Here is a 14,492-nt window from a genome sequence, read left to right as displayed (position 1 = left end):
TTCTCAAACCCCTCCCCAGGAGACATCACCAAGAAAGCATGTACACAATGGAATATTGATTGACCAGTGGGGAACAGCCCCCCATGTCACATGCATGGACTATTCCAGCAAGTTGGGTTGTAGCCTGATTTTGGGTGTTTCAGTAATCTGAATGAGGTAATAGGCTCACCAATTGATCTGAACAGAAGCTAATGAGGTTCTTGTCCCAGAATCAGGCTCCAGAAGAGTTTTATAGAGACCCCTGGGTGCATGACAGGAATGCTCACACTGATAACCGAATCTGTATAATTTTATAAGCTTTTATTAAGAAAACATAAACTGATAGCAACTGACTGACTAAAAGAAAATGAATAATCAAATGGATAATGGATAGGAGTACAGTCCTATTTTAGAGACTCATGATATATATATATATATATTTATATGGTATGCTTTGGATTAATATACTCACACCCTTCCCTGATGACCTGGTTGAGAGAGATGGCTGGTTCCTCAACTCTTGAGTAGAGGGATGGAGTAGGCGATGCTCGAGAGCTTAGAGTTATAAGGCTAAGACTACAAATAATTCTAAGTATAAACAAAGAACAAAAATCTTAACACTAACTAAAAGAAGCTTCAAGAAGGAGTAGCTGAAGATTGCCCCAAGTAACATTATTTGCTCCTTCTTATACCCTGAGCAATATGGGTCCTCCTTCTGAGTCCAAACTTGGATTCTTCACCTCCAAATTATTAAGGTACACTTATTCTATAGGCTGGCAGGTTCATGCGTATTAAGGACATATCCACATCCTTTCCAGATGAAGAGCACTTGGAAGAGAGGAAGGTGATCAGGAACAGTCAACATGGATTCACCAAGGGAAAGTCATACCTGACCAACCTGATTGCTTTCTATGAAGAGGTGACTGGCTCTGTGGATGTGGGGAAAGAGGTGGACGTGATATACCTTGACTTTAGCAAAGCTTTTGATACAGTCTCTCACAGTATTCTTATCAGCAAGTTAAAGAAGTATGGGTTGGATGAATGGACTATAAAATGGATAGAGAACTAACTAGAGCATAGGGCTCAACGAGTAGTGATCAATGGCTCCATGTCTAGCTGGCAGCAGGTCACAAGCAGAGTGCCCCAGTGGTCGGTGTTGGGACCGGTTTTGTTCAACATCTTCATTAATGATCTGGAGGATGTGGTAGATTGCACCCTCAGCAAGTTTGCAGATGACACTAAGCTAGGGGGAGTGGTAGATACCCTGGAAGGTAGGGATAGGATACAGAAGGACCTAAACAAACTGGAGGATTGGGACAAAAGAAATCTGATGAGGTTCAACAAGGACAAGTGCAGAGTCCTGCACTTTGGACGGAAGAATCCCATACACAGCTACAGACTGGGGACTGATGAGCTAGGCAGCAGTTCTGCAGAAAAGGACATGGGGGTAACTGTGGCTAAGAAGCTGGATATGAGTCAGCAGTGTGCCCTGGTTGCCAAGAAGGCTAATAGCATATTGGGCTGCATTAGTAGGAGCATTGCCAGCAGATCGCGGGAAGTGATTATTCCCCTCTATTCAGCATTGGTGAGGCCGCATTTGGAGTATTGTGTCCAGTTTTGGGCCCCCCACTACAAAAAGGATGTGGAGAAGTTGGAGGGAGTCCAGCGGAGGGCAACAAAAATTATCAGGGGGCTGAAGCACATGACTTATGAGGAGAGGCTAAGGGAACTAGGCTTGTTTAGTCTGCAGAAGAGAAGAATGAGGGGGGATTTGATAGCAGCCTTTAACTATCTGAAAGGGGGTTCCAGGGAAGATGGAGCTAGGATGTTTTCAGTGGCAGTAGATGACAGAATGAAAAGCAATGGTCTCAGGTTGCAGTAGGCGGGAGGTCTAGGTTGGATATTAAGAAAAAGTTTTTCACTAGGAGGGTGGTGAAGCACTGGAATGGGTTACCTAGGGGGGTGGTGGAATCGCCATCTTTAGAGGTTTTTAAGCTGCGGCTTGACAAAACCCTGGGTGGGATGATATAGCTGAGGTTAGTCCTGCCTTGAGCAGGGGGTTGGACTAGATGACCTCCTGAGGTTCCTTTCAACTGTATGGTTCTATGATTCCAGAAGGTTCGTTTATATTACCTTTGTTAGTTCTGGCCCTTTTGTGGGTTCTGTGAAATTTACTCGGGGTATAACCTCAGACAGCTCCCTCACCCCCCAGTTTTGATGCCTCCTGACTTATTTAGGGTAAAAGTTATAACCATATATGTCTTATCCTTTAATTCATCATTACTTATCTGGGCCAAAGGTCTCGAACATATGTATACTGACTGCCTTAGCTTTCATACAGGATGTGGCCTGTAAGATACCTTGCATTACAGCTATAATACATTAATATGAATCTATGATGCTATTCTAATAAAACAATGCTTAAATCTACAAGGAAATATATATACATGTGTGCAAGCAAGCAGGCTAGTCCTATAGGCTACAGAGTGTAGTTATAAAAGGGGGCGAATGACATCATCACTTGGCTCCACTCCCATTCAGCTGAACACCTGAAGGGTTGTCTGGAAGATAAAAGGACTTGGAAAGGGGGGAGTCTCAGACAGGGAAGGTTGCCCAGCCTGCGTTTAAGAAACTGATTGTACCAACTAACAATGGTGAGACATTTATAATTCAAGAGCTTGTTAGTGTGTAGAATTTAGACTGCGACCTTATGTTTATTTCATTTGGTAACATCTTTTAATCTCTTTACAGAGATTTATAATCACTTAAAATCTATTTTTCTGTAGTTAATAAACTTGTTTAATGTTTTATCTTCACCAGAATTGTGATGATAGAGTCATAGATTCCAAGACCAGATGGACCTTTGTGATCATCTAGTCTAACCTCCAGTATAACAAAGGCCATATAACCAAACTAAAGAATCTTCCCCAATCAATTTAGCCAAAATAATTCCTAGAGCACATCTTTTACAAAAGTAGGCAATTTTGATTAAAAAATAGTCAGTGATGGAGAATTTACCATAAACCTTGATCAGTTTTTCCAATGGTTAATTACTCTTATCGTTAAAAATTCATGCCTTATTTCTAGTCTGGATTTGTCTAGCTTCATCTTCCAGCCATTGGATCATATTATACCTTTCTCTGCTACGTTGAAGAGCCCATATTAAATATTTGTTCTCCATGTAGACACTTACAGGCGGTTATCAAATCTCCCCTTGACCTTCTCTTCATTAAGCTAAATAGACTGAGCTCTTTGAGTCTATCACTACAAGGCATGTTGTTAATCCTTTAATCATTAATGTGGCTCTTTTCTGAACCCTCTCTAATTTATCAACTTCCTTCTTGAGTACCAAAACTGGACACAGTATTCCAGCACCGATGGCACTAGTGCCATTATAGAGGTACAATAACTTCTCTACTCCTACTTGAAATTCCCCTGTTCATGCATCCCAGGATCACATTAGCTCTTTTGGCCCAGCATCATACTGGGAGCTCATGTGCAGCTGATCATCCACCATGATCCCAAAATCTTATTCAGAGTCACTGCTTCCCAGGATAGAGTCTCCCATTCTGTAAGTATGGCCTACATTCTTTGTCCCTAAAGCATACATTTACATTTAGCCATATTAAAATGCATATGTTTGCTTACATCCAGTTGATCTAGATTGTGCTGAATCAGTGACCTGTCCTCTTTATTATTTACCACCCCCAATTTTTGTTATCTGAACACTTTATCAGTGATGATTTTATGTTTTCTTCCAGGTCAGTGATAAAAATTTTAAATAGTATAAGGCCAAAAATAGGGAGACTGTACTTGAAACACACCTGCTCAATGATGATTTCCTGTTTATAATTACATTTTGAAACCTATCAGTTAGCCAGTTTTTAATCCATTTAATGTGGACTATGGTAATTTTACATCATTCTAATTTTTTAATGTCATACAGTTCCAAGTCAAATGCCTTAGAAAAGTCTAAGTATATTATGTCAAGACTGTTACCTTTATCAACCAACTTGTAATCTCATCAAAACAAGGCTATCAAGTTAGTTTGACAGTGTCTATTTTCTATAAACCCACACTGATTTGCGTGAATTACATTATCCTCCTTTAAATCTTTATTAACTGAGTCCCATATCAACCTTTCCATTACCATGCCCAGGATTAGTGTCAGACTGACAGGCCTACAATTACTCAGGTCATCCCATTTACTCTTTTTTAAATATTGGCACAAGATTAGCTTTCTTTCAGTCTTCTAGAAGTTCCCATGTTCCAAGACTTATTGAACAGCAACATTATTGGTCCAGCAAGCTTCTTAGACAGCTCTTTTAAAACTCTTGGTTGGAAGTTATCTGGACCTGCTGATTTAAAAATGTATAATTTTATTAGCTTCTGTTTAATGTCCTCCAGAGACGTTGGTGGAATAGAAAGAATGTTATCATCACCATATGATAAGACTATGTCATCTGCTTATTTCCCAAATACAGAACAGAAATATTTATTGAACACATCTTTCTTTTCTGCATTATTATTGACAATTCTACCATTTCAATCTAGTAATGGACCAATACATTGTTAGGATTCTTTTTGTTCCTAATATATTTTAAAACCTCTTTCTTCTTATCCTTAACTCTGCTGGTCAGAGAGGGTTCCTTTTGTCCTTTTGCTTCCCTTATCAATTTTCTACAGTTATACTATCAATTTCCCTTTATTTCATTTGTTATATATATTTTTTAAAAATTGTATAGCTGCTGTCATTTCCTCTCTAAACCAGGTCATTTTTTAAACCAGCACGGACTTTTTTGATTGTGGCTTTCTGGGCATCTACCAAGGTGTTCTTAAATGATTCCCAATTATCATTCACATTTTTATATTTAAGTTATTCCTCCCACTTGATGTGGCCCAGAATTTTTTCAGCTTTGTGAAACTGGCCCTACTAAAGCATGAAGTGCTATATTACTGATCTGGACTTTATTCAGCTTGCACATTATAAATACGATCAATTCATGATCACTTGTGCCTAAGTTACCATTAATTTTTAGTTCTGTGATCAATTCCTCTTTAGCTGCAAAGACAACATCAAATAAAGAATTCCCCCTTTTTGGCTGCAACACTTTTTGAGTGGAGAACTTACTACATCCGTTGATAAGGTGTTCCAATATTAAATTGTCCTCGCTATTTTGAATTTGAATCTTATTCCCTGTCTGACTTTTTTAACATCAACATTTAGCCATTGAACCTTGTTCTGCCTGTGTACAACTGGATGGGTCAGAAGATGGAAATGGAGTATCATGCCATTCACCATTAGGGTCCAATCCTGCTCTGATTGAAATCAACAATTGAAATCACTGACTTCAGTGGTGCAAAATTAGGCTCTGTAGCCCAGATCCTCAAAAGCATTTAAGTGCCTAAATTCTACTGAAATCAATAGACGTTAGAACCCTAAATATCCTTGAGGATCTGGGCCTTTGTAAGTAGTTCATGTCCAGCCCAGATCAGTAGTATGTGTAAATTGTTGCCAGTTGTCTGGCAGTCCCAGTCCATGTCTCAGAGATACGCGTCCACATCACAAAGTCCAACACTACAATTGGCAGTAAGCAGAAAGGCCGAGAAAGTGGACATGGAGATTTGAATTGCACCTTCCCCCCCTAGATGTGGGTCCGCAAGGGCAGTGCTGAAGTCTGCCAGCAGCAGGCCAGTTTGGAGAAATTTGAACTGCTGTAGTCACATGAACCTACAGAGAACTGCAGTCTCCAAAACTATTGATTTAGCTCTTGCAATGAATGTCTACAGAAAGGTACAATGATTTTTACATAAATGTAATGTTATTTAGCTAGTTATAAATCAATGTTATTAATATGAGCATCTCCCTTTGATTGTTATACTCACAGTGCATTACTTGTGTAGAAATAGCTATTATGGGCACAACTGTGACATAACTGACTGCAGTGTATGAGTTGCATAATCCATGGAAGAGCAAGGCTAGAAATTCAGGTCAATTACGTCGCAGTGAAAAACCCTTAAAGGAGTGTATCACTGTCCTGTAGAAAATGACATTTTAAAATGTTTGTTATTTTCAATTACCAAATATTTTACCTGTGGATTTAATATCAGATTAGCAGTATTAGCTTTAGCATAATATAGTCTGAGAAACAAAATCCGAGGCAGTCTGTGAGTTTCTTTCTAACATAAACCCACTGGAAATTAAACTTGACTGACAGAATTTCACCAACTGTTCTAATTTCCTTATAATCATACACATTAACAACCCTACATATTCATATTCAGTGGCTCCAGCATCTGTGCCCAACATATTGTAAAGATTTTATACATATGGGAATGAGTTAACATCACAAGCAATTAAAGTTACTTAATATGATCTTCTGCCTTCACGTTAGCTGTCATATTACCATCACCACAACCAACCAGCTTTAAAATATCCTCCCTTGTGTGTTAAATCATCCCTCTGAATCATTACTGAACTGATGCTAGTATTAATTAGTGTAAGTAGTATACTATTGTGTATATATAGCACCATATGGGTGCATGGTATTTTACAGATGTATATGCAGACAATGGGAAGGGAATATAACTGTTTTGCAATGAAAGCAGATTGTATAAGCTGATCATTTGATACATGTGCACATTATAATAGTTTTGCTATATTTTTAATGGTACGCACTAAAGAACCAGAATGGAAATTACAGGTGGCTTTCTAACCAAACGGACTTGAGTAAGAAGCAAAGGACAGGAAAGAGGAGAGTTAGGGCCCATTGCGCATAGAAGGAAGGTGGCTGTTCCAAGCATATGGGTATTTTGTGAAAAAAGGTGATATGTCATGAGTTGGAGAAGAAGACAAAAGGAGCATGTAAAAGTGGCCTGTCTCTGCCCCCGTCCTTTTCCCTGAAGAAATTCACAGACTCCATCAGGTGTGCTCTCAGTGACACTTTATTTCAATTCCCCTTCACCAATATCACCCATGCTCCCACCTATTTACAATCTTTAACAAGCTTTTGGCCTGCTCAGCAGGACCTGAGGGGAGCCGAGACCTTCCTACTCTAAGGCCATGTCTACACTAACATTTATGTCAGCAAAATTTTTGTAACCCAGGGGTGTGAAAAACACACCCCTGAGTGACATAAGTTTTCCAGCATAAGCACTCCTGTGCACAGCGCTATGTTGGCTGGAGACACTTTCCCACCAGCAAAGCTATCACCGCTTGTTGAGCTGGTTTTATCACGTCAACGGGATAGCTGTCTCCCATCACCATAACACGGCAATGGCACAGCTGTATCGGCACAGCTGTGCTTCTGTAAGCTTGTTAGTGTGGACATGGCCTAAAGTTGCTGTATGGCTAGGCTGAGCTAGCCCTGATCCTCCCTCTTTCCCCTTGCACATCCTTCCTATGTCTTTTTTTTATCAGCCCTGGGCTGTTGGGGCCAACTGAGTTTTTATCCCAACCAACCCATCAGCCCGGTTAGATCCATTACCCGCAACAACTTCTCCTGGGGTGCAAATTAGCCTCTAAGTGCTCAGTGTGCAGGTTCATCTACTCACTCCTTGCGCTCTGTCACAGAGCACGAAAAAGGAAGTTGGTGAAGGAACTTAAGGATGAGTGTGGATGAGAGTGGAAGGGTGAGAATGGCAGGGAAGAGTTAGCTGTTTTTTTCTATCTAGTCTGGGGTTTTTTCTCTGCTCCGAGAACCTGACTTCTATTTATCTCCAGTCCTGTATGGGCAGGAAGATAGTCTGAATGATCTGGTAGGTTTTTCCCTGGCCTTAACTTCTATGATTGTATAGTTACTTGAATTTAAATGGCATCATTGCAAGGCAACTGGAAAAGGAGTCATCCTCCAAGTGAATTTTAAAGTCGTCCATGATGTTAGCCAAAGCCGCAAGAATCTCTCCAGCACTTACCTCTCTGTATTTTGACTACTGAGCTTAAGTTTCTCATGAATCTGTATGTGAAGACTTTTCTAACACTGTAAAATGTTATGTTATGTCTTTTTCTCGTTACACGCCAAACGTAATATGAAGGAACCCCCACAGATACAGTGGAATCCAATAAAACAGGTTTACTATTTATATATAACACACAAGGCATAGCCATTGCGATAAAGGACCCTGGGTCCCAGCTAGCCTGGGTCAGCTGCTTTGGGCTTGCAGGGCTCGGGTTGTGGGGCTGTAAAATTGCAGGACTCAGGCTGGAGTCCAGGCTCTGAGATCCTGTGATGGGGAAGGCCTCAGATCCCTGGCTCCAGCCTCAGCCTAAACATCTACCCTGCTATTTTTAGCCCCATATCCTGAGCCCTACGATCCTGGAGTCAGCTGACCTGAGCTTTGAGACTCGGTGCCCTGAGTTTTTAATTGCAGTGTAGCCATACCAATATAGATATTGCTGCTCTAGCACGTTTCTAACCAGAGAACACAGACAGAATCACTAGAGGGCTCACAAACTATTTAAAGGGATACTACTCAGCTACTGTATCCTGCAGTGTACTATTGCGTCTAACACAAAAAGATGGAAAATCACGAGTCCCTCAAATCCAGCCTTAATTATGATGAAAAGTACAGAGTTAATCCAGCAGAATTATTTTCCCCAAATTACCTTATTTATACATTTTGTAGACTTTGGCTTGATTATCTCCTAATTCTCCCAGGAGTGTGGGACAGAGGGGAGGGGGGAAGGGACTGAGGTGCAGGGAGGACCTGCCAGTTCCCTGATACTCCAAGCTAGCCCCAGCCTCATGCAATTTAGAGTTGCTGTCAAGTATGGCCAACTTCCACTACTGGTTTAAAGACTTACACTTTGTCATGATGTAGTAAAGCATGATGAAACCCTGCTCTCTCTTGTAAATTAAAACTTTGTTAATGTTTACAATAAAAATGATTATAAAAAGAGTCATAAAAATGTTTTTAAAAGCATTTTTTTAAAAACCAGGTTGTGGGGGCGGGGTTGCAAAAAAAGACATCAAAGACAGGCTGTTTTTAGATGAAAAATCTTTTCCATAGGTTCAGAGTTTTAGGTCAGAAGGGACCATTATGATCATTTAGTCTGATTGCCCTCATAACCTAAGCCATAAAATCTCATCCAGTGATTTCTGCATCAAGCCCATAACTTCTGTGTGATCTGTAACATATCTTCTCTTAATTTAAAGACTTCAAGTGATGGGGAATCCATCCCATTCTTCTAATGGTTAATTACCCTCAGTATTAAAAATATGCCTTATTTCTAGACTGAATTTGTCTAGTTGCAGCTTCTAACCATTGGATCTTCTTATGAATCCCCTCCCCCAACCCCATGTAGATACTTGTGGACCATGAACACATCATCTCTTAATCTTCTCTTCAATAAACTAACTAGATTCAACTTCTTAAGACTCTGACTGCAAGACGTATTTTCCAGAACACTCTTGTAGCTACTTTCTGAATCTTTTCCAATTGTTAAAAAATTTCCACTTGCTCTAGTATTTCACATTTATTCTTGGCTGGATACACTGGGAAATACTCATTAATAGGGGTTACATCTCTCTCTTTCCCAGCGTCTCCAAGAGGAAGTCTCGTAAGGAATTTCAGAAGCTATGCTACAAGGGAAATTGATTTTACTTCATTTCTGTCTGGCTCTCTTAAACACCCATAACTTTTGATGTTTTCAGATTTTTTTTTTTGCATGGGTGGAAATAGCTGAGGTGGGAATAGATGAAAAAACTCCTATGAGACTCTTGAGAGCTTGAAAGTTAAACTCTGGGTCATTAGCGAAGCCATCAGACAAAAAGTTAGGGACAACTCTGTGGCAGCACTTAGAACATAGACCAGTGGACTCTGAGTGACAGCTTCAGTCCTTCAAGTGGTCATGCGGCTACCACAACCTCCTAAGTAAAAGTCAATTAAAAATATTGGGTAGCTGATAAGGATTTACAAAAGTCAGCACTAATAATTGTAATTGTAATAGTAATTGCTATATACTAAAATAGTAACTGTTATCCCTTCACATGATGTATATTAAAGTGTTGGGAGGGGAGGAAATATCATTTAGTATGGATATAAAAGAATGCCTTCAACATTTAGCAGATTATTTTACTATATTTTCATTACTTAAACTGTAACTTTTGCTAAAAAGTTGCCATAAAAATGCCAGCCTTTTATCGTAATTTATAATGCAAAATCTAAATGAATAACCCTATGCCCCTTAAATATTCTTTGGCAAATATACTTTACCTTGTGTAATGTGAAGACAAAACAATTACCACATACTTAAAGTTAAATATTAATTTGAACTGTACAAAATATGGCAGACTTGTTGCAAACTAGCCTTCATAAAGACTTTGTGATGACTTGATCAGGCCCTTGGTGCATGCCTACTGTGTGCTGTCAGGTGAAAAGACCTGTGGTGCTGTTCACAAGAGAATGAAGACTTTTAGACGATTCACTGTAAAAAAAAAATTGCAGGGATTCTATAAAAATATATGCTACTTTGAGGAGTAAATTTCCACAAGTAGCATAACCTCAGCATATGTTTCAGCTGACACTTCTGGACTATATACATGAATACATATGTAACACTTTAATCTGATTTTCCCATAGGCATACCGTTCCATTACACTCACAACACTGTGAAATTATAACTAATTGAAACATTATTTGAGTTATCACATGTAATGGGGCTATGTTATTTTAACAGATGGTTTACCCTCTTCACCAGATGTCTGTTTTTGACACCACGCCATAATAACCATTGTAAATGGCAGTGTCCATATAATGTGTTGGTCAATGTTGCCTTAAAGAGTCAGTCAGGTACTATTCTTTTGTCTTTAATGGTATTTCATGTTATTTTTATAACGTTGAGGGGAAAAAAGCATAAAAGGCTGTATAAACCTTGCAAAAATATTAGCTTACTGGGAAATTGGATGGTTCAAGATTTTAGAAACAAAATGTTTTTTCCGAAAGTTGTTACTGTTTGGTTGTGTACATGATACGAGGTGTTTTCACTCAGTTTCTGGTTGACAGATATTCATATCACAAGTTCACCATCCCCATCAGTCTCAGGGAAGAGACCAAGGACTGAATGCACAAGGATTCTGAACTACTTTCTCCTGGCCCCTCCAGGTGAAGATTCATGTATATTCAGGCACAGAAGCATAGTTGCCCGTACAGTACTGTGTCTGTTCTGTAGTTAAATAAAAGGTATCTCAATCTGGCACCTTTCACAAGCATTACATTCAAACATAATTTAAACATTTCCTATCATTTTATTTTTTCTGTCTTGTCAGCTGAATTCTGGAATGTATGGAGGTCATTAGCAATAGGATTCCAGCTGCTAAGAGAAAGGGCATGTTTGGGACTTAAGCATCTTTAGAGTTTTTCTCTAAGTGGTATCATTTGAAATGATCATTTCTAAAAGACTTCAAATCCAGACCTAACAGTACACAAACGGTACCGTATTGTTCTGTCATTGTACCCACTTGAAATTATAAGTTTTTTAGGGTAGGGTATTCTGTTTGGCTCATTCCACTTCTAGTAAATCACCCTGTAAGGGTGTCATCACTGCTATATAAATAATAAATACTACTACTATCAGCTTGTTAGAGCCCTTTAAAAATAATCTGAGTTACATTTTCCACCCCTCAACCAGACTTCTCATCACCCCCTTACACCAGCAGGAAGAGCTTTCAGAAATAGGTATTGGGCCATGTATTAAGCTCATTTACTGAAGTGTAAATCCGAAGTAATTCCATTGTCTTCATTGGGGGAAAAATATATCCTATCATTTTAAGGTTTAAATGTTTCCTGTTTATCACTGTCTTCTCCAATACAATAAAATGTCACTCATGTAACTTTGCAAAGTCAACCCCATGCTAATAACTTAGTAGCTATCCTTACTACTAATGGTTGCTATCAGCTTGAGCAAGCTTCCAGCTAGTGAGTTAGGGGTTAAGAGTTCTTTATTCTTTTTCTGATTCTGTAACAAAATGATGGTTTTGATAGAATTAGTATTTCTATAATGAAAACTAATAGTCTTAAAATCTTCAGTTGAAGTCAATACATAATGGGCTTCTGGAAGGTTTTCAAGTTGCAGTGCAATATAAAAACATTTGCCTAAAGCTGGTATCTAGAGTACTTAGGCAATAAAAGTGTGGGTTGTAGTAAGTGGCATTGTGTTTTAAAGAAACAAAATTTGGACTAGAACACAGAAATCATAGAACTATTCAGTTGACCCTGCACATACGCACAAGTGCAGTATATATACATATTACTATTATCATTCTCATACTCTCATTACATCATCTCAGCTGCATAGAGTCTTCCATAACAGTAACTCAATACCTCTCCTTACAGTGGTGTACCTGAGATGCGAAACTGTGGGCTTCTCAGCAGCTCCAGTCTTCAGTTTAGGGTTGGTGGCTTACTAAGGAAATGCGGTGTTGCAGAGTTGGTGCCCCATATCAAAATTGTGGCCACATTTCTCAGCCTGTTTGAAGTCCTACAATTTCCTGACAACTTCTGCTTTGCAGCAGCTAGTATAATATTATATCAATATAGCCATGCCAAGAGAAAGAATGTGGGAATATTGGATTTAGAATACATTTAACTTGCAGAAATCAAAGCAAGTGGTAGTTTAGAGTGAGACATTTTGGAGTAGGATTGGCAGGAGAGAGACAGAAATTACCTAGTGTGAGGAAAAGCAAACCCAAGAAAAAGAAGCTCAATCGAAGGAAAGACCAAACATACTAGTATCCCAGTAAGAACATTCAGATTCAAAGTACTCTTGGGAGGTGAGTGGAAACCCACATGGATCAACTAACATATAGGGAGTATGAGAAGGTTATCTATAAACAGCCCACAAAAAGCATTGCCAAAGCTGGGAGCATTGGGGGTGCAGAGTAATAACACAAAGACAGAAGGAATCCATGTAAAAGTGTGGTAGTTCAGCGAATAAGAAAAGAGTCAAAGGAATCTCAGAAATACAACAGCCTCAACAGCACAACCAAAAGAATCAGACAGGCCAGCAGGAGGAAAAGGGTGACTAGCCCAGAGTGAGAGTTGGTGAATAAATACCCATTGGATGAAATCCCACCCAATTGAAGTCAGTAGAGTTTTGCGACTGACATCACTGGGACTATGATTTCCCATAAGAACTCTATTTTCCCTATCCTTTTGCTTCTACAAACTTAAGCTATGTCTACACTGACAGCTGCAAATTTGCCACCATCAGATGGATTTTTCCGGTTCAATTGAGCAGCAGTGAAAACACGCTCAATAGATCTGGAAGTCGATCTAATAAAACCACCTTCCCCAGAAGCATAGCACTGCGTCAATGGGCACACATTTCCCATCGGCGCAGTGCAGTGGAGACGGCACACTAAAGGGAAGTTACGAAGTCAACAGGAGTTATGCAAGCTACTCGGTGTAACTTGCATAACTCCCATTGATTGCCACCAAATTTTGCCGACAGTGTAGACCAGCCCTTAGTCACCCCTCCTTCTGAAACTACAGGACAAAGGGTTGCTTTCTGCAGAGAATGGGAGTGCTATGAGTGATGGAATAGCAAAAGAAGACAAAAGAGTCCTCTTGGCTTTCCTTTGTAATTCATATTTCACTTCAACTTAAAAATTCAATCAAGAGTCTCTTAGTCTGATTGTTTGAGCATCCTGCCAGCCTTCCATATTCCAACTGTGCAGTTTGCTGCATGGGCCTTACTGCCAATTGTAGAACTACAATAGCTCAAGCATGGTGTTCAGCACAGAAAATCCCTTAATTTACACTGTAGTGTCCTTATATCCCATAGTCTATAAGTATCTTAGTATATTGATGCTAATTTATTTCATCTGCAAGTTCTGAACAATTATTTAATCAATTAATTATATTAGTTATTAGATAAATAATCTAGAAACTGAAGGCTGCACAATGAGTGGCAGAACCAAGATTAAAATTTAGAACCCCTTGTTTTTTAAACTCTGCACTCATTCCTCTGGATCACATTACTTCTCATAATAGGGTAGCTCTATTATTTGTACCTTTAATTTTCCTCATACTTCACTTATATTTACAGTCCTCATAAGTCCCTAAGATACTTTATTGTTATTGGACTGTTGGTTTTTCAAAGTTTTTTTCCTGCATTTTATCCAGGGTTGTGTATTATTCCTTTTTGCAAAGCTAATTCCACAAGCAAAATAAAATCTATAGTTTATGTAGTCATAATCAATTACTAATTCTCTCAAAAGATTATAGAGGAGAAATTCAATTGATTTGGGGCCTCACAGTGATTGAGAACCAATGAATTAGCATGCAACCACATCTGAGAGCTCTGAGAGCCAAAATCTTTATAATTTCATTCACCTAAGTGAATGGCAAATATTTTTCTGACATGACCTTTTTATATGCCAATAATTTTCCTTTTTTAAAATTGCAAAATAATTAATAGATGATAATATGTTCCTTCATATCAAAGAGACAATAATTAAGAGTGGGCAGAAACCTCATCTGGTATAAATCAAGGTAATTTATACCTGTGTGGA

Source organism: Emydura macquarii, unplaced genomic scaffold (genome assembly GCF_026122565.2).
Source record: "Emydura macquarii macquarii isolate MOO-44397 ecotype Brisbane River unplaced genomic scaffold, CSIRO-AGI_Emac_v2 contig_2473, whole genome shotgun sequence".
Classification (NCBI taxonomy): Eukaryota; Metazoa; Chordata; order Testudines; family Chelidae; genus Emydura; species Emydura macquarii.
This window is presented reverse-complemented; position numbering follows the sequence as displayed.